Source organism: Myxine glutinosa, chromosome 1 (assembly GCF_964187855.1).
Source record: "Myxine glutinosa chromosome 1, kmMyxGlut1.1, whole genome shotgun sequence".
Taxonomy (NCBI): domain Eukaryota; kingdom Metazoa; phylum Chordata; class Myxini; order Myxiniformes; family Myxinidae; genus Myxine; species Myxine glutinosa.
Window position 1 is genome coordinate 274,429,384 of NC_136261.1, and position 18,750 is coordinate 274,448,133.

Consider the following 18,750-nt stretch of genomic DNA (forward strand, 5'->3'; position numbering starts at 1 on the left):
ACAATGATGATGATGTACGAGGGATGTTACAAGTACACAATGATGATGATGTAGGAGGGATGTTACACGTACACAATGATGATGATGTAGGAGGGATGTTACACACAATGATGATGATGTAGGAGGGATGTTACACACAATGATGATGATGTAGGAGGGATGTTACACACAATGATGATGATGTAGGAGGGATGTTACAAATACACAATGATGATGATGTAGGAGGGATGTTATAAGTACACAATGATGATGATGAAGGAGGGATGTTCCAAGTACACAATGATGATGATGTAGGAGGGATGTTACAAGTACACAATGATGATGATGTAGGAGGGATGTTATAAGTACACAATGATGATGATGAAGGAGGGATGTTCCAAGTACACAATGATGATGATGTAGGAGGGATATTCCAAGTACACAATGATGATGATGAAGGAGGGATGTTCCAAGTACACAATGATGATGATGATGAAGGAGGGATGTTCCAAGTACACAATGATGATGATGTAGGAGGGATGTTTCAAGTACACAATAATGATGATGTAGGAGGGATGTTACAAGTACACAATGATGATGATGTAGGAGGGATGTAACAAGTACACAATAATGATGATGTAGGAGGGATGATACTAGTACACAATGATGATGATGTACGAGGGATGTCACAAGTACACAATGATGATGATGTAGGAGGGATGTTACAGGTACACAATGATGATGATGTCGGAGGGATGTTACAAGTACACAATGATGATGATGAAGGAGGGATGTTACAGGTACACAATGATGATGATGTCGGAGGGATGTTACAAGTACACAATGATGATGATGTACGAGGGATGTCACAAGTACACAATGATGATGATGAAAGAGGGATGTTACAAGTACACAATGATGATGATGAAGGAGGGATGTTACTAGAACACAATGATGATGATGTACGAGGGATGTCACAAGTACACAATGATGATGATGTAGGAGGGATGTTACAAGTACACAATGATGATGATGAAGGAGGGATGTTACAAGTACACAATGATGATGACCTAGGAGGGATGCTACAGGTACACAATGATGATGATGTCGGAGGGATGTTACAAGTACACAATGATGATGATGTACGAGGGATGTCACAAGTACACAATGATGGTGATGTCGGAGGGATGTTACAAGTACACAATGATGATGATGTAGGAGGGATATTACACGTACACAATGATGATGATGAAGGAGGGATGTTACACGTACACAATGATGATGATGAAGGAGGGATGTTACAAATACACAATGATGATGATGTAGGAGGGATGTTACACGTACACAATGATGATGATGTAGGAGGGATGTTACACGTACACAATGATGATGATGTAGGAGGGATGTTACACGTACACAATGATGATGATGAAGGAGGGATGTTACACGTACACAATGATGATGATGTAGGAGGGATGTTACACGTACACAATGGTGATGATGTAGGAGGGATGTTACACGTACACAATGATGATGATGAAGGAGGGATGTTACAAGTACACAATGATGATGATCTAGGAGGGATGTTACAGGTACACAATGATGATGATGTCGGAGGGATGTTACAAGTACACAATGATGATGATGTACGAGGGATGTCACAAGTACACAATGATGGTGATGTAGGAGGGATGTTACAAGTACACAATGATGATGATGTAGGAGGGATGTTACAAGTACACAATGATGATGATGTAGGAGGGATATTACAAGTACACAATGATGATGATGTAGGAGGGATATTACACGTACACAATGATGATGATGAAGGAGGGATGTTACACGTACACAATGATGATGATGAAGGAGGGATGTTACACGTACACAATGATGATGATGTAGGAGGGATGTTACACGTACACAATGGTGATGATGTAGGAGGGATGTTACACGTACACAATGATGATGATGTAGGAGGGATGTTACAAGTACACAATGATGATGATGAAGGAGGGATGTTACACGTACACAATGATGATGATGTAGGAGGGATGTTACACGTACACAATGATGATGATGTAGGAGGGATGTCACAAGTACACAATGATGATGATGTAGAAGGGATGTTACACGTACACAATGATGATGATGTAGGAGGGATGTTACAAGTACACAATGATGATGATGTAGGAGGGATGTTACAAATACACAATGATGATGATGTAGGAGAGATGTTACAAGTACACAATGATGACGATGAAGGAGGGATGTTACAAGTACACAATGATGATGATCTAGTAGGGATGTTACAGGTACACAATGATGATGATGTCGGAGGGATGTTACAAGTACACGATGATGATGTACGAGGGATGTCACAAGTACACATTGATGATGATGTAGGAGGGATGTTACAAGAACACAATGATGATGATGTAGGAGGGATGTTACAAGTACACAATGATGATGATGTCAGAGGGATGTTACAAGTACACAATGATGATGATGTACGAGGGATGTTACAAATACACAATGATGATGATGTAGGAGGGATGTTATAAGTACACAATGATGATGATGAAGGAGGGATGTTCCAAGTACACAATGATGATGATGTAGGAGGGATGTTACAAGTACACAATGATGATGATGAAGGAGGGATGTTCCAAGTACACAATGATGATGATGTAGGAGGGATGTTACAAGTACACAATGATGATGATGTACGAGGGATGTTATAAGTACACAATGATGATGATGTAGGAGGGATGTTACAAGTACACAATGATGATGATGTAGGAGGGATGTTACAAGTACACAATAATGATGATGTAGGAGGGATGTTACAAATACACAATGATGATGATGCAGGAGGGATGTTACAAGTACACAATGATGATGATGTAGGAGGGATGTTACAAGTACACAATGATGATGATGTAGGAGGGATTTTACAAGTACACAATGATGATGATGGAGGAGGGATGTTACAAGTACACAATGATGATGATGTAGGAGGGATGTTACAAGTACACAATAATGATGATGTAGGAGGGATGTTACAAGTACACAATGATGATGATGATGGAGGAGGGATGTTACAAATACACAATGATGATGATGCATGAGGGATGTTACAAATACACAATGATGATGATGATGATGGAGGAGGGATGTTACAAATACACAATGATGATGATGCATGAGGGATGTTACAAATACACAATAATGATGATGTAGGGGGGATGTTACAAATACACAATGATGATGATGATGGAGGAGGGATGTTACAAGTACACAATAATGATGATGAAGGAGGGATGTTACAAGTACAAAATGATGATGATGTAGGAGGGATGTTACAAGTACACAATGATGATGATGTAGGAGGGATGTTACAAGTACAAAATAATGATGATGTAGGAGTGATGTCACAAGTACACAATGATGATGATGTCAGAGGGATATTACAAGTACACAATGATGATGATGTAGGAGGGATGTTACAAGTACACAATGATGATGATGTAGGAGGGATGTTACAAATACACAATGATGATGATGGAGGAGGGATATTACAAGTACACAATGATGATTATGTAGGAGGGATGTTACAAGTACACAATGATGATGTAGGAGGGATGTTACAAATACACAATGATGATGATGGAGGAGGGATGTTACAAGTACACAATGATGATGATGTAGGAGGGATGTTACAAATACACAATGATGATGATGGAGGAGGGATGTTACACGTACACAATGATGATGATGGAGGAGGGATATTACAAGTACACAATGATGATGATGGAGGAGGGATGTTACAAATACACAATGATGATGATGAAGGAGGGATGTAACAAGTACACAATGATGATGATGTAGGAGGGATGTTACAAGTACACAATGATGATGATATAGGAGGGATGTTACAAGTACACAATGATGATGATGTCGGAGGGATGTTACAAATACACAATGATGATGATGTAGGAGGGATGTTACAAGTACACAATGATGATGATGTCGGAGGGATGTTACAAGTACACAATGATGATGATGTAGGAGGGATGTTACAAGTACACAATGATGATGATGTAGGAGGGATGTTACAAGTACACAATGATGATGATGTAGGAGGGATGTAACAAGTACACAATGATGATGATGTAGGAGGGATGTTACAAGTACACAATGATGATGATGGAGGAGGGATATTACAAGTACACAATGATGATGATGTAGGAGGGATGTTACAAATACACAATGATGATGATGGAGGAGGGATGTTCCACGTACAAAATGATGATGATGTCGGAGGGATGTTACAAGTACACAATGATGATGATGTCGGAGGGATGTTACAAGTAGACAATGATGATGATGGAGGAGGGATGTTACAAGTACACAATGATGATGATGTAGGAGGGATGTTACAAATACACAATGATGATGATGGAGGAGGGATGTTACACGTACAAAATGATGATGATGTCGGAGGGATGTTACAAGTACACAATGATGATGATGTAGGAGGGATGTTACAAGTACACAATGATGATGATGTAGGAGGGATGTTACAAGTACACAATGATGATGATGTGGGAGGGAGGGATGTTACAAGTACACAATGATGATGATGGAGGAGGGATGTTACAAGTACACAATGATGATGATGTAGGAGGGATGTTACAAATACACAATGTTGATGATGGAGGAGGGATGTTACACGTACAAAATGATGATGATGTCGGAGGGATGTTACAAGTACACAATGATGATGATGTAGGAGGGATGTTACAAGTACACAATGATGATGATGTCGGAGGGATGTTACAAGTACACAATGATGATGATGTGGGAGGGAGGGATGTTACAAGTACACAATGATGATGATGTCGGAGGGATGTTACAAGTACACAATGATGATGATGGAGGAGGGATGTTACAAGTACACAATGATGATGATGTAGGAGGGATGTTACACGTACAAAATGATGATGATGTCGGAGGGATGTTACAAGTACACAATGATGATGATGTAGGAGGGATGTTACAAGTACACAATGATGATGATGTAGGAGGGATGTTACAAATGCACAATGATGATGATGTGGGAGGGAGGGATGTTACAAGTACACAATGATGATGATGTAGGAGGGATGTTACAAGTACACAATGATGATGATGTGGGAGGGATGTCACAAGTACACAATGATGATGATGTAGGAGGGATGTTACAAGTACACAATGATGATGATGTAGGAGGGATGTTACAAATACACAATGATGATGATGTCAGTGGGATGTTACAAGTACACAATGATGATGATGTAGGAGGGATGTTACAAGTACACAATGATGATGATGTAGGAGGGATGTTACAAATACACAATGATGATGGTGGAGGAGGGATGTCACAAGTACACAATGATGATGATGTCGGAGGGATGTTACAAATGCACAATGATTATGATGTAGGAGGGATGTTACAAATGCACAATGATGATGATGAAGGAGGGATGTTACAAATACACAATGATGATGATGTAGGAGGGATATTACAAGTACACAATAGTGATGATGTGGGAGGGATGTTACAAGTACACAATAATGATGATCTGGGAGGGATGTTACAAGTACACAATGATTATGATGTAGGAGGGATGTTACAAATGCACAATGATGATGATGAAGGAGGGATGTTACAAATACACAATGATGATGATGTAGGAGGGATATTACAAGTACACAATAGTGATGATGTGGGAGGGATGTTACAAGTACACAATAATGATGATCTGGGAGGGATGTTACATGTACACAATGATGATGATGTAGGAGGGATGTTACAAGTAAACAATAATGATGATGGAGGAGGGATGTTACAAATACACAATAATGATGATGTGGGAGGGATGTTACAAGTACACAATAATGATGATCTGGGAGGGATGTTACAAATACACAATGATGATGATGTAGGAGGGATGTTACAAGTAAACAATAATGATGATGGAGGAGGGATGTTACAAATACACAATAATGATGATGTGGGAGGGATGTTACAAGTACACAATAATGATGATCTGGGAGGGATGTTACATGTACACAATGATGATGATGTGGGAGGGATATTACAAATACACAAAAATGATGATGTGGGAGGGATATTACAAATACACAATAATGATGATGTGGGAGGGATGTTACATGTACACAATGATGATGATGTGGGAGGGATGTTACACGTACACAATAATGATGATGTAGGAGGGATGTTACAAGTACACAATAATGATGATCTGGGAGGGATGTTACAAGCACACAATGATGATGATGATGTGGGAGGGATGTTACAAGTACACAATAATGATGATGATCTGGGAGGGATGTTACAAGTACACAATGATGATGATGTGGGAGGGATGTTACATGTACACAATGATGATGATGTGGGAGGGATGTTACACGTACACAATAATGATGATGTGGGAGGGATGTTACATGTACACAATAATGATGATGTGGGAGGGATATTACAAATACACAATGATGATGATGTGGGAGGGATGTTACACGTACACAATAATGATGATGTGGGAGGGATGTTACAAGTACACAATAATGATGATGTGGGAGGGATGTTACAAGTACACAATAATGATGATGTGTGAGGGATATTACAAATACACAATGATGATGATGTAGGAGGGATGTTACAAGTACACAATAATGATGATGTGGGAGGGATGTTACAAGTACACAATAATGATGATGTGTGAGGGATGTTACAAGTACACAATAATGATGATGTGGGAGGGATGTTACAAGTACACAATAATGATGATGTGTGAGGGATATTACAAATACACAATGTTGATGATGATGTAGGAGGGATGTTACAAGTACACAATAATGATGATCTGGGAGGGATGTTACAAGTACACAATAATGATGATCTGGGAGGGATGTTACAAGTACATAATGATGATGATGTAGGAGGGATGTTACAAGTACACGATGATGATGGAGGAGGGATGTGGTGATGTCGTACATGTACACAATAATGATGATGTGGGAGGGATATTACAAATACACAATGATGATGATGTGGGAGGGATGTTACATGTACACAATAATGATGATGTGGGAGGGATATTACAAATACACAAGAATGATGATGTGGGAGGGATATTACAAATACACAATAATGATGATCTGGGAAGGATGTTACAAGTACACAATAATGATGATCTGGGAGGGATGTTACAAGTACACAATAATGATGATGTGGGAGGGATATTACAAATACACAATGATGATGATGTAGGAGGGATGTTACAAGTACACAATAATGATGATGTGGGAGGGATGTTACAAGTACACAATAATGATGATGTGGGAGGGATATTACAAATACACAATGATGATGATGTAGGAGGGATGTTACATGTACACAATGATGATGATGTAGGAGGGATGTTACAAGTACACAATAATGATGATCTGGGAGGGATGTTACAAGTACACAATGATGATGATGTAGGAGGGATGTTACAAGTACACGATGATGATGGAGGAGGGATGTGGTGATGTCGTACATGTACACAATGTACACATGCGTACAAGTACACGATTGTGTGTGTACACATGTGTGTGTACACATGTACACAAGCGTACATGTACACAATGATGATGATGTCGGTGGGATGTTACAAGTACGTGACTCAGGCAGATATTGAGGGACAGTTTATGTGTTTTAACTCAGGATTTACATTTACAAAGATTAATATGCAAGGATTCTCAGCATTTACAAAGATATAACAAGGCCAAACAACAATAAGTTGGCAATACCAGCTGACTTTGATCGGCCTTATGACCTCCTCCTACGTTGAAGTTAATGTCACATTTTCATAATTTTCCCCATTTTTACAAGATTTACGAGGGATGCTGCAAGCACATGATCATGTTGGATTACGTGGGAGGGATGTTACAAGTCCTGTATGTGACGATTTCGGAAGGTTGCTCCGAGTACGTGATGACGTAGGAGTGATGCTCCGAGTACGTGATGACGCCATGCGTGTTGAAGGCATGTGATGACGTCGTGCGTGATGATGTACCCACAGGATTGTCCAATGTGTGGCGTTCAATGCGTGCGATGATGCAATACGTACGTATAATGACGTCACACTGACCCAAGTCACGGATGGTGTGGAGCGTGTGGAATGCCAAACAGAAGAAGCATGATGAGAAGGAGTGGGCGTCGGAGGCAGTGAGAATAAAGAGACAAAGGTGGGGGAGGATGATCAGAGAAGAGGAAGAACACAGCGTGCACGTCCTCCTCAGTTCACAGGCGATCGCGACACCATTTTGGTGGATTTAAAGACCATGACAAGTCAAACAATCCATTTTCATTCTCAGATTATCATCTCCCATCGGAATATTGAGAAAGCGTTGTGGAATTGCTCTGCACAAAAACAGAGGAACACGCGATGGCAAGAAGAGCAGGCAGACACAGATCCAGACAGGCAGAGACAGACAAAAACGCGGGAAAATAACTGCAAGCGTATTTTGGGATCGTTTCTTGCCCGAACCCGACCTGGCTACAGAAACAGAGCGATCGCATTTTCAAGCATAAGCTCCACCACCGATCACCCCCACCCATCCCGTTGACTACGGGGAGGGGCCGCTGTCATGCAAAGAGCGCCCGGAATGCGAAGGTCCTCGGCCATTGAGGCACCTCCAGGGCCGGCCACACATGGGCACAATGCCGACCGAGAGGGGACTGCCAGGCTTGGAATGCGATGTGTATCTCGGCTCTCGAAGCCAACGGCTAAATATTCGAGACTCATCTCAATGAGAGGTTTCACCTGTTTTGCAATAAATAAATAAAATATACCTTGTTATATAGTGCAGGTATAACCTCAAATTGTTTGTGTATTTATACTCGTACAGGTACCCTACCGTAGTCCTAGCCATCGGGTCATCACTGTTTAATGTACAGCCGCATGTTCTCCATTGATCCACAATGTAAACCCCAGTCCCACACATTCGTGTTTTGCCTCCAATTATTTCCTGAAGTTAATTATGCAATAATCGCTTAAATCGTGCATCGATTGCACGCTCATTCCTCCACCAATAATGTGTACATACAATATGGAAAGGAGCAGGTGTAACGATATGTTCACCTTGTCAAATATTTAACCTTGAGACGCCATAACCACCATTCACCAGAATCCAATAAGATTCAGCTTTTCCACGAACCTCAATCTCTGTAAGAAGTCTTTTATTTTACCTCCGTCACAGAAGGTAGATGGAGGTTATGTTTTCACCCCTGTCTGTCTGTCTGTGTGTCTGTCTGTGTGTCTGTCTGTGAACAAGATATCTCAAAAGGTTGTGGACGGACTCGGACGAAATTTGGCAGAGAGGTAGTGTATGTGGCAAGGAAGAAATGATTAGATTTTGGTGAAGATCCAGATCCGGCTAGTAGAATATTAAAAGTGATTCTTCACCATTGGTAGATTGGTCCAAGAACGATACTGTATATATAATTATATATACATATATATATATATATATATGTGCTAAGTAATGACCTGCGGTTGGGATTAAAATCAAATTAATCCATTTTTAGTTCTGCAACCTTTAATGAGCAAACAAACAACTGCTCGACGTTTCGATCAGCAACATGGACAACGTGCATCCACTGACCTTTCTCAAGAGTCACTCAAGTTTGACTCTTAAGAAAGGTCAGTAGATGCACATTTGTCAATGTTGCTGATCGAAACGTCGAGCAGTTGTTTGTTTGCTCATTAAAGGTTGGAGAACTAAAAATGGATTCATATGTGTACGTATATATATATATATATATATATATATATATATATATATATATATATATATATATATATATATGTATATATATATATATCTATCTATATATATATATATATATATATATATATATATATATATATATATATAGGCCTATGTATATAATTTAGTACTGTGCCGATTAGGAAATTTGATTTTAACCGATAACCAAGGAGAAAAAAAACAACCCGCCGATTATCTATCTATAATTCCAGTAATCTCTGTACGTTTGTACGTCTGTACGTTTGTTTGTCTGTGACCGCTGTTTCTCGACAACCACGGGTCCGATATACTTTTAACTTGCCAGGTATATTGCTGGGGACCCGAGGATGTGCCTTTTCAAGGTTTCATATTAATCGGACAATTACTTACCGAGCTATGTCCAAAAAACGATTCAACCAATCAGAGAGCAGCGAACGATCGCGTGTGCCGAACGTGGAGGACACACTCTGCCTCGGATGGCACATTTGAGAGCGTATTCATTTATTTCACGTTTGCAAACTATGTTGGCGTTAAACTATGTTTTAAAACTAATAAAACCGAATTTGCGATTCATTCGCTTTCCTGCGCGTTTGTGCACGCGATGGCGATTTCTTTACCAAACTCCGGAAGCCGTTCGCTTTGGACCAAACCATTGCATGTAAATAGAGGGGGGGGATTGTCACCGTACTCGCAAGCCGTTCGCTTTGGACCAAACCATTTCATGTAAATAGAGGGGGGGGATATAATTTTAGATATAGATATAGTACGGGCAATGCCCTAGTACTTCCAATTCCTATTATTAAATAATTAAATAATGACGTCATGTTGCACATTAAGTGTTTATCGTGTTTGATTGCTGCCATGCCCGAATTGACGTTATTGAATTGCTGTGAATCGATACATTTTAAATCCGTTTTCTTATAGTGTTCATTCCAATGAAGCAGCATTCGGAAGGAAGGAACGAAGTGTGCTCATTCGATAAGTTATTGACGGATATAAAATAAAGCATTTCCTGCTTGTCTGGTCTTGTGAAAATCAAGTTTAATACAAAAAATATAAATGCAGGAACAGGGAATCCCCGGGTTACAAAGGAATTCCGTTCTGAACAATTATTAATTCATTAAATAAATCGATCACGTGTTCGCTCAGTGTTATAAATAGTGTTATCAGTGCACGAGTCGAGGCACTCGCCTGGTGATTTCACAAGGTTAGAATGAGAAGAACCAAAACAAGGAAATTCGGCATCCATGGAACTTGTACCACAGGGTAGCGTGCCAGCACTACTCGATATGGGGCTCTTGTGGTCTTGTGTAAATCACAAATGGAGTTGATGAGGGAATCAGCGGCGAAATGCAAGTAATGGGCACTAGAATGGACGCGATGAGCGGGAAAATCAAACGTGAGATGGGCGAAGCGATGCGCAAGGAAATGTCGCCTGTTCGGGAAGACTTGAAGTTGAGCGACGCCAGACTGCTGGGAGGGATGGGGAGCGTGAAGGAGGTGGAAGGACTCATACAGCGGGTAGAAGGACTGAAGATTAGGGCAAAATGAATGAAACAAACAGATTAAGGAAAATACTGACACAATAAAAGAATTTTAAAAACACACAGAGAGAAACCAAGGGGGGACTGGGAGCCATAAAGAAGGAGTGAAGAACGCGGCATGATGAGGTGACAAAGACGATGAAAGAGATGGGCGAAGTAATTAAGGTAAAGGAACGGGCGATGAGTGAACACAAACATAATGCAACGTAAAATGGAAACAGTTAAGGTGGCGTTTGGAGGGCGAGCTCATAGAAGCACACCGGGAAATTACAAGGGTAACAGAGGAGGTAGAAGAGGTTAAAAATGAAGTCGTCGTTATTATGGAGGAATAAATGGAGCTCCATGTGTTTGGTTCCGTGTTTTGGGAACGCCATGTGCCTTAGGATCACGTGAGATTGAGTGAGAGCTCGTCACACCGTCACTAAGGAATGAAGCAGTAATTTTACAAACTGCATGTAAAATGTGCCTCATCTTGCCTGGGGAGCCAGAATACTGAGTCCACCTTTGAAATGTGGAAAAAAATCATTTAACGGACACTTTGATGCATGCCTGGAACGTATGACATCAACACGTATTACATCAAGACGTACTCTGCCAGGAAGTCAGGAAGAGCCATCGCATATCGCATGGTACAGTATGAGCCTTCGTGTTTTACTTTGTACTCACAGCTGTTTCTAAAGCAATAGGTGCAACGTTGTTTTCTTCAATTTGTTTATTGAAATTCGCTCTAAACAAAGGTGAAAGCTAATCAAGGTTTGGGGGTTGTATAAAGTACAGTACAACTTTAATGAGTCATCGGACTGTACACTCATTGCAATCTGCTGGTACAGATTACGGAAAAATAGCCGATATCGGCTTGTTCTGATTGCCGGTTCTGATATCCGCACAGCACTAGTATATACATATATACATACACAGTCGTGGCCAAAAATATTGGCACCCTTGCACTTTTTTCAAATAACTCACAATTTTCTCTAAAAATAAGTTGAAATTGATAAAAGTATTTGGTATCCCTAATTATTTATTTCACTGTTAATATTACAGAACCTTTGTTTTTGATTCAGAACTTAATATATATCCTTATGAATCAGAAAATAAAAGAAATGGCATTCACAATTATTGACAACCTCAACTTAATGTTTGATAGCACAGCCTTTGGACAAAATAACTGCAGTCAAACACTTCCTACACCTCTGCTACAGGCAGTTTGGCCCACTCTTCCAGTTCTCCCAGATTTGAAGGGTGCCTTCTCCCAACTGCTGTTTTCAGATCTCCCCACAGGTGTTCAATGGGATTTAGATCTGGACTCATTGCTGGCCACTTCTGAATAGTCCAGCGTTTTGTCTTGAACCATTCCCGGGTGCTTTTTGAAGTGTGTTTGGGGTCATTGTACTGCTGCAAGACCCATGACCTTCTATGGAGACCCAGCCTTCTCAAACTGGGTTAAACATTGTGCTCAAAAATGCCTTGGTAATCTCTTGATTTCATGATTGCATGAACACATTCAAGGCACCCAGTGGCAGAGGCAGCACAGCAACCCCAAAACATCACTGAACCTCCTCCATGTTTGACTGTAGGGAAGGTGTTCATTTCTTTGAATGCTTCATTTTGTTTTCTGTAAACATAGAGATGATGTGCTTAACAAAAAGCTCTAATTTTGTCTCATCTGTCCACAGGACTGCAAAGTGGTGAATGTTCAAACATTGTTCAGGTGTGTTTTGGCAACCTCCAGTCGGGATTTCTAATGTGTCTCTCCCAGCAATGAGCTCCTACCATAGAACCCCCTTTCATAGAGTTGGTGATGGATGGTGCGAGTTGAAACTGTCATACCTTGTGTCTCAAGGTCACCTTGAATCTGTTTGGCAGTTGATTGAGGTGCTTTCTCCACCATTCAAACAATCCTTCGCTGCAATCTTCAATCAGGTTTTCTCTTGCAGCCGCATCCAGGGAGTTTGGCTACAGTGCCATGGGCCTTAAAGCTTCTGATAATAAGCTAAGATTTAATAATTTTTCCAGCTTTTTTTATTTTATTCAATTTTTGTATATATACAGTCGTGGCCAAAAATATTAGCACCCTTGCACTTTTTTTAAATAATGCACCATTTATTCCAGAGAATTGTTGAAATTAAAAAATATTTTAGTATCCACATATGTATTTCTTTGGCTTGCAGTGGAACAAAACAAAAAAGACTGAAAACATCACTAAATCTTAGCTTATTCCACACAGAAATCCCAAACGGCCCGGACAAAATTATTGACACCTTTTAGAAGTTATCAGAAATAATCAGATTTCAAGCAGGTGATTCTCCTTTACTTTGGAATTGAACTCACCTGTGGTGAGTTGCAGGTGCCTGCAAAATGAAAAATCAATCATTCAACCAGTTTGAACAGAGAAAAGGAGTCACTCTGCTGTTTTGTGTCACTGTGTGTACCGGAATGAGCATGAAGAAAAGAAAGAAAACCAGAGAATTGTCTGAGGAGGTCAGACACAAGATTGTAGCCAAGCATGGGCAATCTCAAGGCTAGAAGTCCATCTCCAGAGCCCTTGATGTTGTATGCAATGTTATCAGGAAGTTTAAGGCCCATGGCACTGAAGCCAACCTTCCTGGACGTGGCTGCAAGAGAAAACTTGATCGAAGATTGCAGCGAAAGATTGTTTGAATGGTGGAGAAAACACCTCAATCAACTGCTAAACAGATTCAAGCTGACCTTCATACACAAGGGACGACAGTTTCAACTTGCACTATCCGTCACCAACTCAATGAAAGGGGGTTCTATGCTAAGAGACCCAGGAGAACCCCACTACTGAGAGAGAGACGTAAGAAAGCCCGACTGGAGTTTGCCAAAACACACCTGAACAAGCCAAAATCCTTCTGGGAGAATGTCCTGTGGAGAGATGAGACCAAATTAGAGCTTTTTGGTAAAGCACGTGGAAATTGGCAGCAGAATGGGCCGTACTGAAGAGCTCAGTGACTTTCAACGTGGCATCGTCATAGGATGCCACCTTTTCCAACAAGTCAGTTCGTCAAATTTCTACCCTGCTCGAGCTACCTCGGTCAACTGGAAGTGCTGTTATTGTGAAGTGGAAACGTCTAGGAGCAACAACAGCTCAGCCACGAAGTGGTAGGCAACACAAGCTCACAGAACGGGACCGCCGAGTGCTGAAGCGTGTAAAAATTGTCTGTCCTTGGCTGCAACACTCACTACCGAGTTCCAAACTTCCTCTGGAAGCAACGTCAGCACAACAACTGTTCATCGGGAGCTTAATGAAATGGGATTCCATGCCCGAGCAGCCGCATACAAGCATAAGATCACCATGTGCAATGTCAAGTGTCGGCTGGAGTGGTGTAAAGCTCGCCCCCATTGGATTCTGGAGCAGTGGAAATGCGTTCTCTGGAGTGATAAATCACGCGTCATCATGTGGCAGTCCGATGGACGAAATTGGGTTTGGTGGATGCCAGGAGAACGCTACCTGCCCGAATGCATAGTGCCAACTGCAAAGTGTGGTGGAGGAGGAATAATGGTCTGGGGCTCTTTTTCATGGATCGGGCTAGGCCCCTTAGTTCCAGTGAAGGGAAATCTTGACGCGACAGCCTACAATGACATTCTTGACGATTGTGTGCTTCCAACTTTGTGGCAACAGTTTGGGGAAGGCACTGTCCTGTTTCAGCAAGACAATGCCCCCGTGCACAAAGCGAGGTCCATACAGAAATGGTTTGTCGAGATCGGTGTGGAAGAACTTGATTGGCCTGTACAGAGCCCTGACCTCAACCCCATCGGACACCTTTGGGATGAATTGGAACACCGACTGCGAGCCAGGCCTAATCGCCCAAAATCAGTGCCTGACCTCACTAATGCTCTTGTGGCTGAATAGAAGCAAATCCCCACAGCAATGTTCCAACAACTAGTGGAAAGCCTTCCCAGAAGAGTGGAGGCTGTTATAGCACAAAGAGGGGACCAATTCCATATTAATGCCCATGATTTCGGAATGAGATGTTCGATGTTTGGGTGTCCGCATACTTTTGGTGGTCATGTAGTGTATATATATATTTGTGTGTGTATATATATATATATATATATATATATATATATATATATATATACATACCTGTATATATGTATGAATATATACATATATATATGTGTGTGTAAATGTATATATGTATCTATACATGTACAGTCATGTGAAAAAGTAAGTACACCCCATGTAAAGTTTTGACTTTTTCAACATATTTCAACATACAGCTATTTGATCTTCATTTCAACAATATTGATAGATAAAGGTGATATAATATAACAAATGTCATGAAACATTTACATTTTGTAGTCCATTGTATAATTTAAATAAGCATAAATGCAAATTTCGCATGTGGAAAAAGTAAGTACACCCCTACATTTATCAATACTTCAAATACCTAAAATTAGAATCAGGTGCACCGGCTCAGGTGCAAATGATTAGAACATCATTAGAGAGGATCTTGGAGGAACCTGTCTTATTTAAACCGCAGACATTGAGTTTGGTTTGCTCTTTGTTGTTGAAGTGTGCGGCGTCACCATGCCTAGATCAAAAGAGCTCTCTGAGGCCTTCAGAAAGAAGGTTATAGATGCCTACGAGTCTGGGAAGGGATTTAAAAAGATCTCCAAACAATTTGAAATCAATCATTCGACTGTCCGGAAGATCATCTACAAGTGGAGAAGATTCCAAACAACTGCCAACTTGTTCAGGCCAGGCCACCCCAGCAAGTGCAGCCCTCGAGCAGACCGCAAGATGCTGAAAAGTCTCTAAGAACCCCAGAATGTCATCACGGGACCTACAGGTAGCTCTTGCCACTGTTGATGTCAAAATGCACGCGTCTCCAGAATGTCATCACGGGACCTACAGGTAGCTCTTGCCACTGTTGATGTCAAAGTGCATGCGTCTACCATTAGAAAGAGGCTGCACAAATTTGATCTACATGGGAGATGTGCCAGGAGGAAACCTTTGCTGTCCAGAAAGAACATCAGGGCAAGACTAAAGTTTGCCAATGAACACCTCGGCAAAGACCAGCACTTCTGCAACAATGTGCTCTGGACAGATGAGTGAAAGGTAGAGCTATTTGGCCAGAGTACCAGAAGACATGTTTGGCGAAAACCAAAGACAGCATTTGACCAAAAGAACCTGATACCAACTGTAAAGCATGGTGGTGGAAATATTATGGTTTGGGGCAGCTTTGCTGCATCAGGGCCTGGGCAGCTCACCATCATGGAATCCACTATGAATTTTTCATTGTACCAGAGGGTGCTTGAGGATAATGTGAGGCCATCTGTCGGAAAGTTGAACCTCAACCAAAGTTGTACCTTGCAACATGACAATGACCCTAAACATACCAGTAAATCCACCAAGGAATGGCTGAAAAGAAAGAAATGGAAGGTTCTGGAATGGTCAAGTCAAAGCCCGGATCTAAATCTCATCGAGATGTTGTGGGGGGATTTGAAACGAGCTGCGCATGCAAGAAAACCCTCAAACATCGCACAGCTGAAAGAATTCTGCATGGAGGAGTGGGCAAAAATTTCTCCCAGTCGATGTCAGAGACTGGTAGACAGTTATAAGAAACGCCTACTTGAGGTTGTTTCTGCCAAAGGGGGCAATACCACCTATTAGAGCCAAGGGTGTACTTACTTTTTCCACATGCGAAATTTGTATTTATGTTTATTTAAATTATACAATGGACTACAAAATGTAAATGTTTCATGATATTTGTTATGTTATATCACCTTTATCTATCAATATTGTTGAAATGAAGATCAAATAGCTGTATGTTGAAATATGTTGAAAAAGTCAATACTTTACATGGGGTGTACTTACTTTTTCACGTGACTGTATGTACGTAGTGTGTTCAAAAAGTATCCGACCTTTATTTTTCGTGCATAAAAAAAAAGAAGCTAGGGAGGCGTTGATTGGTGCACGTATGTAGGCGATCCTAATGCACACGCGTGAATTTTTTCACACCTGCAGAAGCTGTCATTCGACGGCAGACCGCCGATGAGTGAGGACATGTAAGTGAGTGCCGTCGGATTTTCGTTTTTGACAAAATGATGGAAAAACTTGAACAACGCTACTGCATCAAATTTTGTGTTTCATCAAACTTGTATCAAAACTGCAACTTGGTTTCTGGGTCGTACCCATAAACCCAGGACTCATCGCCAGTGATCACTGTGTTAAGGAAGCTGGGATCGCTGTTCACAGTCTCCAGCATGTCCTGTGCGATCTCCAAACGGAGTTGCTTCTGCTCAATCGTTAGCAGCTTTGGTACGAACTTCGCTGAGATTCTCCTGAAGCCCAAATCCTCCTTCATAATGGAATGAATGGTGTTGAATCTTGCGGATCGTTTCCACTTGGGAATCACCAAGCTTTACACAAAATTTGATGCAGTAGCGTTGTTCAAGTTTTTCCGTCATTTTGTCAAAAACGAAAATCCGACGGCGCTCACTTACATGTCCTCGCTCATCGGCGGTCTGCCGTCGAATGACAGCTTCTGCAGGTGGGAAAAAATTCACGCGTGTGCAATAGGATCGCCTACATACGTGCACCAATCAACGCCTCCCTAGCTTCTTTTTTTTTACGCACGAAAAATAAAGGTCGGATACTTTTTGAACACAGTAGTATATATACAGAGTGGTCCAGAAAGCCTGGGCACATTTTGAAGAATGATACCTGCAACAAACAACTAAGACTATTATTGTTCTTTGGTGCAAGACAAAACATGCTAACTCGTTAAATAGTCTAATTAGTCTAATATACATGAAACAGATCAGTTCATATGTTCAAACTGCTTTCCTTCATTGTCTTTGCACAGCTGTGGCCATGACAAAACACTCTGACACGCAGTTCTGCATGTTTCAGTCGTTAAGGCAGCAGTCTCATTACGGATAGATTGTTACAAGTCTATAAGGGTCGTAGGATTCCTTCCATACACGTTGTGTGTGAGGAAACCCTAAAGGAAGAAATCACAGGGTGTTGTTAAATCACAAGACCACGTTGGCCATTCAACCGGACCACGACGGCCAATCCATTTGTCTGTAAAGTTCAAATCAAGGGCCTGGCGTACACTGGCAGCATAATGAGCAGGCGCACCATCATGCATGAACCACATTTGGCCATCATTGAGTGGAAATACATGCTGCTCCAAGATTAGAAGGTAATTTGCAGCATTCACATTTTCTTTGAAAAATATTGGTCCAACTATGCCTCCAGAAGAAATGCCTGCCCAGTCAGACACACTGGCTTGATACTGGACGTTGTGCTCAACAGTAAATCGTGGGTTGTCTACTGCCCATATCACGCTTTGTGGCAACAGTTTTGGGGAAGGCCCTTTCCTGTTTCAGC